The sequence below is a fragment of the Portunus trituberculatus genome, chromosome 31 (assembly GCF_017591435.1).
Source record: "Portunus trituberculatus isolate SZX2019 chromosome 31, ASM1759143v1, whole genome shotgun sequence".
Classification (NCBI taxonomy): domain Eukaryota; kingdom Metazoa; phylum Arthropoda; class Malacostraca; order Decapoda; family Portunidae; genus Portunus; species Portunus trituberculatus.
The window spans coordinates 4,386,622-4,394,121 of NC_059285.1; the positions used below are offsets into that span (position 1 = coordinate 4,386,622).

At 39.8% G+C, this 7,500-nt stretch overlaps 2 non-coding genes across 2 annotated transcripts; both read left to right on the forward strand.

Annotated features, from left to right (window-relative positions):
- The first annotated feature begins 917 nt into the window (after positions 1–917).
- Trnai-gau lies at positions 918–991 on the forward strand. The gene has a single exon. It is a non-coding gene; the product is annotated as a tRNA-Ile (tRNA).
- A 5,997-nt stretch (positions 992–6,988) lies between these two features.
- Trnai-gau lies at positions 6,989–7,062 on the forward strand. The gene has a single exon. It is a non-coding gene; the product is annotated as a tRNA-Ile (tRNA).
- Positions 7,063–7,500: the final 438 nt, after the last annotated feature.

Sequence of the window (7,500 nt, forward strand, 5' to 3'; positions counted from 1 at the left end):
GTGTGTGTGTGTGTGTGTGTGTGTGTGAAGAATGTAATTTCTCTCTCTCTCTCTCTCTCTCTCTCTCTCTCTCTCTCTCTCTCTCTTGACGGAACAAAAGGAATACAGAAGGCATTAGAAAAATAAAACGAAATTTGGAGAGGAAACTAGACGGAATATGAGAAACAACAACAACAACAACAACAACAACAACAACAACAACAATAACATGAAAATAGAACAAAAATCATGATAACAAGAAAATATATTATGCAAGAGAGAGAGAGAGAGAGAGAGAGAGAGATTGTATGGTTCTTTCTATCTGTATGGGAGAGTCGTTGGATACAGTGGGAACTTTAGGAGTGAGCGAGAGAACAGCGCAGCATAACACGAGGAACTGCTGAAAGAAAGCCTCTCTCTCTCTCTCTCTCTCTCTCTCTCTCTCTCTCTCTCTCTCTCTCTCTCTCTCTCTATTTCGTTCTTATTCTTGCTATTCTTGCTCTTATTTTTTGTTCTTGTTCTTTTTTCTATTTCTTTCCTATCATTTTTTTTATTATTATCTGTTACCATCACCACTCTCCATCACCACCACCACCTCCTCGATCACTACCATCACCATCACTCCAGCTGCCAATGATCACCCTTTTCATCTCCCATCTCCACCCATTCCCTCCCATCATCGCCTGTCACCTCCTATCATGACCCATCATCGTATTTATCGTCCACCATACCATATAGCTACCATCATCTCTCTCTCTCTCTCTCTCTCTCTCTCTCTCTCTCTCTCTCTCTCTCTCTCTCTCATATATTGAAGTTCCTATCCTTATATCTGTCTTCAATGAATAAAAAATAGATAAATAAATAGAAAATCAAGAGAAATGGCTTTGTACATCCTGCCAACACTATCCAGGTAATCACTATCTCTTCCATGCTTTCAAGGCCCGTTAGCTCAGTTGGTTAGAGCGCCGTGCTGATAACGCGGAGGTCGTGGGTTCGACCCCCATGCGGGCCACGCTCGTTCTTTATTTATCCAAGTTCAAGGTAATGCTGTAACTTAAATTTACTGAACCCTATATCACTTGTCAAAAATAAACGAACTCAGGAATGAAAGAGATCAAAGTAAACAAGTGTCCTTCATGTGATGGCTGCGGTTAGATACACGTAAAGTTTATTGACAACACCACCACCACTACTACTACTACTACTACAGTCTGTCACTACTACTATACTATACTATAATATACTATACAGTCTGTCATCCTTGATAGTGGTAGTAGTAAAGAGCAACAATGACCTACTCCCCACCAAGGCTGTCTGGTCCACTTCCCTATGACACGTGCCTCGTGGTACACACTCACACACAAACATTTACCTCACATGTGCCCGCTAAGGAGGGAAGGTGCTCGCATTAAAAAGAAAGCAAGTGTGTGTATGTGTGTGTGTTTGTGATGGCAGGGAAGTGTTGTGGTGATGGGGATGTGTGTGTGAAAGTGATAGAGAGAAGGAAATGATAGGATATGGGGATTATTCGCGAAAGAGACAAAAAGAAAGGGGAAGGGGAGGGAAAGAAGGGATAAGGTAGCATTGTTTGTGAGCATGGCAGAGAAAGGAAAGGAGGGAAGAGAAGAAAGGGAAAGAGAAATAAAACAGAGATACGAAAGAGAGAGAGACAGACAGACAGACAGAGGGTATTGTGTGTGGATCAATGCAAATAACTTTTAAGATAGACACGTTTCGCCTCAAAGGAAGCACGGAAGACTGAGGTGAGGAGTAACAGAAGGAGAAGAAAGAAATATTGTGCTGATTGCTAACCTGCGTGAGGGAACATCCGGTGAGGGAAACACATCCTGGAAAAAAAAAAAAGATATGTAAAGAGGCAATAAATCAGCATTCAGAAAGAAAAGAAAAAAGTAATGAGCTTACAAATATATAAAAGAAGAAAGTAAATCGTATAAAACAGACAATAGCGTTCAGGATAAAAAGAAGACGGTGAAGAGCTTAGAAAATATATAAAAGACGAAAAAATATACCGTCCGCAGTATATCAGTAAATAATAACAGCAGGAAAATTAATAACGTGAGTCGATTTTTTATCTATTCTTATCCCTGGGTAATCACTAGTCAGCTCAATAATGCGAGAGTTGGCCAGTCACTCTGTCACGCTTTGTTTATTTTCAAATGTAATTTCGGATGGACGGATGACACACACACACACACACACACACACACACACACACACACACACACACACACACACACACTTTACATGTTTTTAAAAGATGTTGCTATGATTCTACTGCCAGATTAACAGGATTCACACATATCTTACACAACTAATATAACTGTAGTAATAAATTAATAGGAATTTTAAAGATGTTCCTATTATTCTAGCGACAGACTGAAAGCATTTTTACATGATTAACAGCAGCACCTCTGTTGAGAAGCTAACCTAACTTAACCTAACTTTAACCCTGCTAATAATCTCAGTGGCCTTTGAAAATAGTCGTGGCGAGAGCAAAGGGTTTCTATAAAAAAAAAAACAGGCCTAACAGACTAACGGGAGGGGAAACAAAGGGGAAAAAAAGGGAGACTAATCAGAGAACGCGGTGTGTCTCTCCCCTCTTTCCCTTCCTTCCCCTCGTGCGTGCGAGGGAAGAGGGAGAGGGAGAGGGAGAGAGAGAGGGAGCAGGGAGAGGGAAAGGTGGGGTTGCCACTTATTAACAAGGAAACCTACCAAAAAAATAATGTACCAAAGAAAGAACAGAAACCTTACACGCCTCTCTCTCTCTCTCTCTCTCTCTCTCTCTCTCTCTCTCTATCTATCTATCTATCTATCTATCTATCTCTATCTATCTATCTATCTATCTATCTATCTATCTAACTATCTATATATCTCTCTCTCTTTCTCTCTTTGTCCCGAAATATACTGGGAAAGGTGTGGTATTATGACAGTATCCTTACACACACACACACACACACACACACACACACACACACACACACACACACACACATAAGGAGAACTGTGAAGAAGAACAATAAGAACAAAGATCAAAATGCAGTTCTTTCAATAAAAATTAGTTAATCAAGTAAATGAAGTAACAGGAAAAATGACAAAATAAGAAAATTTGCCAATAACTTAGAAATTAAACCACAAAAGTAGGTAAATAAATACAGGGAAGCAGAAATTAGATAAATAAATGTAAAAAAAAATACATAATCACATTTTTGATATGAGAGAAGCTGTGTGACTTTATTAGAGAAAGAGAGAGAGAGAGAGAGAGAGAGAGAGAGAGAGAGAGAGAGAGAGAGAGAGAGAGAGAGAGCAATACTAAGACATATGTAAATAATGAGACCTCGCATTTATATATACAGTAAAAAGAATAAATGATATTATTAAAAATGAGAATAAAAAAAAAGAAAAGAAGAAAGAACTAAAGGAAAATAATTGTACTGAGGGAAAAAAAAGAAAAAAAGAGCCGAAGGGAAAGAATAGTACTGAAAGAAAAATATAAAGGATAAAAAAGAAAATACTGAAGGAAAAGAAAATACTAAAAAAAGAAGGAAAAAAGAAAAGGAAAAAAATAAAAGAATAATAACAGTACGATGAAAAAAGATTACGAAAACAACAAAAGAAGAAAGAAAAGAAAAAGAATAGCAAAATAGAAAAAATAGAAAAAAGACACAAGAAGAGAAAAGAAAATAAGAAAGAATTGAAGACAAAAAAGAAAAACACTAAAGCAAAAAAAAAGGAAAGAAGACAACTAAAGGAAAAAGAAGAGAAAAAAAGAAAAAAGGAAAAAACACAATAAAACAGAAAAAAAGGGAAAATAAAACACAACTAAAGTAAGAGAAGGAAAAAGAAGAGTAACAAAAAAGGAAGAAAAAGAAAGGGGAAAAAACTCACAAAGGTAGTCAGTCCACAATAAAACAGGAAAAAGAGGAAAAAAACACAACTAAAGAAAAAAGAGGAGTAACAAAAGGAAAAAAAGAAAAGGGGAAAGAAAAACAACTGGCAAAGGTAGTCAGTCCAAAACGGCAAATCTTGGGCAGAGTAATTTCCTGTAATTGGCACAAATTGATCAAAGAATGAAGGCGGCGCTGCGTCCCTCGGTGGTGGCTGACGAGGCGGTGAGGGGAGAGGAGAGGGGAGGAGAGGGGAGGGGAGGGGAAGAAAAGGGAAGGGAAGGGAAGCGATCGTGGTGACAGCTGGGGACACGAGGAAATTCTCTCTCTCTCTCTCTCTCTCTCTCTCTCTCTCTCTCTCTCTCTCATGTTTCTCGTCCCTTTCCTCCGTTCGTCTCAGGCCCTCTCCTTAACATTCCTTCCTTCCTTCCTCCTCCTCCTCCTCCTCCTCCTCCTCCTCCTCCTCCTCTTCTTCTTCTTCTTCTTCTCCTCCTCCTCCTCCTCCTCCTCCTCCTCCTCCTCCTCCTCCTCCTCCTCCTTCTCCTCTTGCTTGCTAGTGAAGACAAAGGGAAACGAGAACAAAGCTAGGGAGAAACACACACACACACACACACACACACACACACACACACACACACACACACACACACACACACACACACACACACACACACACACACACACACACACACACGAAGCTTTGTCCCTATGCCAGACTTACTTCTATACGTGCATACATACATACATACATACATACATACATACATACATACATACATACATACGTACATATACACATAAACACATCTCCCTCATCACATTCCATCATCTCAATAACTCATCATCTCATTCCTCACTCCCCATCATCACCATCATCATCATCATTATCACCATTTCCCATCACCATCACCTTCATTGTCACGTAACCTAATGACACACACACACACACACACACACACACACACACACACACACACACACACACTGATATTATTCGCTATACTTTTTTACTCACATTCTACTTCGTTCGTTTATTTATTCATGTATTTTTGTTATTTATCATTATTATTTTTTTTATTTTCTTTTATTATTATTCTTATTCTTATTCTCGTTTTTGTTGTTGTTGTCTTTTTATTTGTGGTTTTTACTTGTTTGTCTTGCTTCTTGGTTTTTTTTTTTTTTTTTTCATTGATCTATTTACTTTCTTTTATTTTCTTTAGTTATTTATCGTTTCTTTTTTCATTCTTGTTCTTATTCTTGTTTTCTTTTACTGTTTTTATTTTCTTATATGTGGTTCTGTTTGTTCCGTTCTTGTTTGTCTTGTTTCCTTTTGCTTTTTTTTCTATTTTTCTTCTTTATTTATCTATTATTTTTCTTTTTCAAGTTGCAAAAGGCATTCATTACACGTTCCACTTTCTCTCAACGAGGCGCTGTGTGACCTCGGTGTTGTGGCGATGTGTGTAATTACAGTCAATCAATTAATCTATTAAAGGAAGAATATAAAGAAAAGATTTATTATCATTTCTTTCGATTCTACGCTTTTGTTTTTCATTTATTGTTGAAAAAAGAAAGGAAGGAAGGAAGGAAGGAAGAATGAAGGAAGGAAGGAAGGGAGAGAAACATTACGAGCACATTTTTTTTTATCTCCATTTTTTTTACCCTCGCCACTTTTCCAAACACACGCACGAAAAATAAATAAGGCAAACTGAACTGCAAGAAGTCACTAGGCCTACACGTGGCACTCAGTAGGCCTACACGTGGCACTCCTTATACATAATACAACACACACACACACACACACACACACACACACACACACACACCCGGTAGCTCAGTGGTTAGAGCGCTGGCTTCACAAGCCAGAGGACCGGGGTTCGATTCCCCGGCCGGGTGGAGATATTTGGGTGTGTCTCCTTTCACGTGTAGCCCCTGTTCACTGTTCACCTAACAGTGAGTAGGTACGGGATGTAAATCGAGGAGTTGTGACCTTGTTGTCCCGGTGTGTGGTGTGTGCCTGGTCTCAGGCCTATCCGAAGATCGGAAATAATGAGCTCTGAGCTCGTTCCGTAGGGTAACGTCTGGCTGTTTCGTCAGAGACTGCAGCAGATCAAACAGTGAAACACACACACAAACATACATACATACACTTGCCAATCCCATCCTCACATCCATCTAATCTTGAAAATGTTGACTCATCACTAACAACCTGATCTCTCTCTCTCTCTCTCTCTCTCTCTCTCTCTCTTGACCTTATCAGTCCAGCACCCGTTACTTCTAGTTCTGTCCTGATTGCTGACCTTAGAAGTTTTGTTTATATTAGTCTTGTTATATATCTCTTATGCCACTTTAATACTCTCTCTCTCTCTCTCTCTCTCTCTCTCTCTCTCTCTCTCTCTCTCTCTCTCTCTTGAATAATACAGGATCCATTTCTTAACACTCTCTTCCTCCAGACCTGCCTCCATTAAGCTTGAACCCGTTATGTACGTCTGGTCCTATCATGCTCACTCACACCAAAGATGCTAGTGTTTGTGTAACCCTTGTTGTTTTCATATACTCTCTCTCTCTCTCTCTCTCTCTCTCTCTCTCTCTCTCTCTCTCTCTGGTACAACATTAATGCTACATGACGTTATCTAATATGTTGTTTAGTTTATGATTATATACATTTGTAGTTCTTAAGGTTTTTTTTTTTTCTATAATGTACAAGATATGTCTGACGGTGAAATAGAACTGGGAAAGGTAGTTGTAGTAGTGGTAGTAGTAGTAGTAGTAGTAGTAGTAGTAGTAGTAGTAGTAGTAGTAGTAGTAGGAGGAGGAGGAGGAGGAGGAGGAGGAGGAGGAGGAGGAGGAGGAAGAATAGTAGTAGTAGTAGTAGTAGTAGTAGTAGTAGTAGTGTTGTTGTTGTTGTTGTTGTTGTTGTTGTTGTTGTAGTAGTAGTAGTAGTAGCAGGAGTGGCATTTTCACCTCTACTTCTGTACTAATGCTATTGGCATCACCACCACCACCACCACCACCACCACCACCACCACCACCACCACCACTACCACCACCACCACTACAAGCAAAATAAACTTTCAAGAAGCCCACATTTCCTCAAAGCGCTTCAGGGCCCGTTAGCTCAGTTGGTTAGAGCGCCGTGCTGATAACGCGGAGGTCGTGGGTTCGACCCCCATGCGGGCCACGTCCCTTCATTTTTCCCACCCTTCTGAAGGCGAGTGTAGCCACCTGACGCTTCATCTCCTGACGCCACGCCCTTGCTGTGAGTGGCAGGCCCTGATGCAGCCGCCGAGGGTCTTGTCCAAGCATGTGTAAAGAATTTGGAGTTGTAACAATGTGTATGATGATGAAGGCAACAGGTGGTGATGATGATGATAAAGAAAACGAGGTGAAAGAATATGATGGTTGTAATAGTAGTAGTAGTAGTAGTAGTGGTGGTGGTGGTGGTGGTGGTGGTGGTGGTGGTGGTGGTGGTAGTAGTAGTAGTAGTAGTAACAGTAGCAGAAGAAATAGCAAGAATAAAAGCAACAACAATGATAAGAAGAATAAGAAGCCAAACCACACAGAATCCAGATAAACATTGACTCTTCCCACAATACAATATCCGTGTGTCTATCTATTA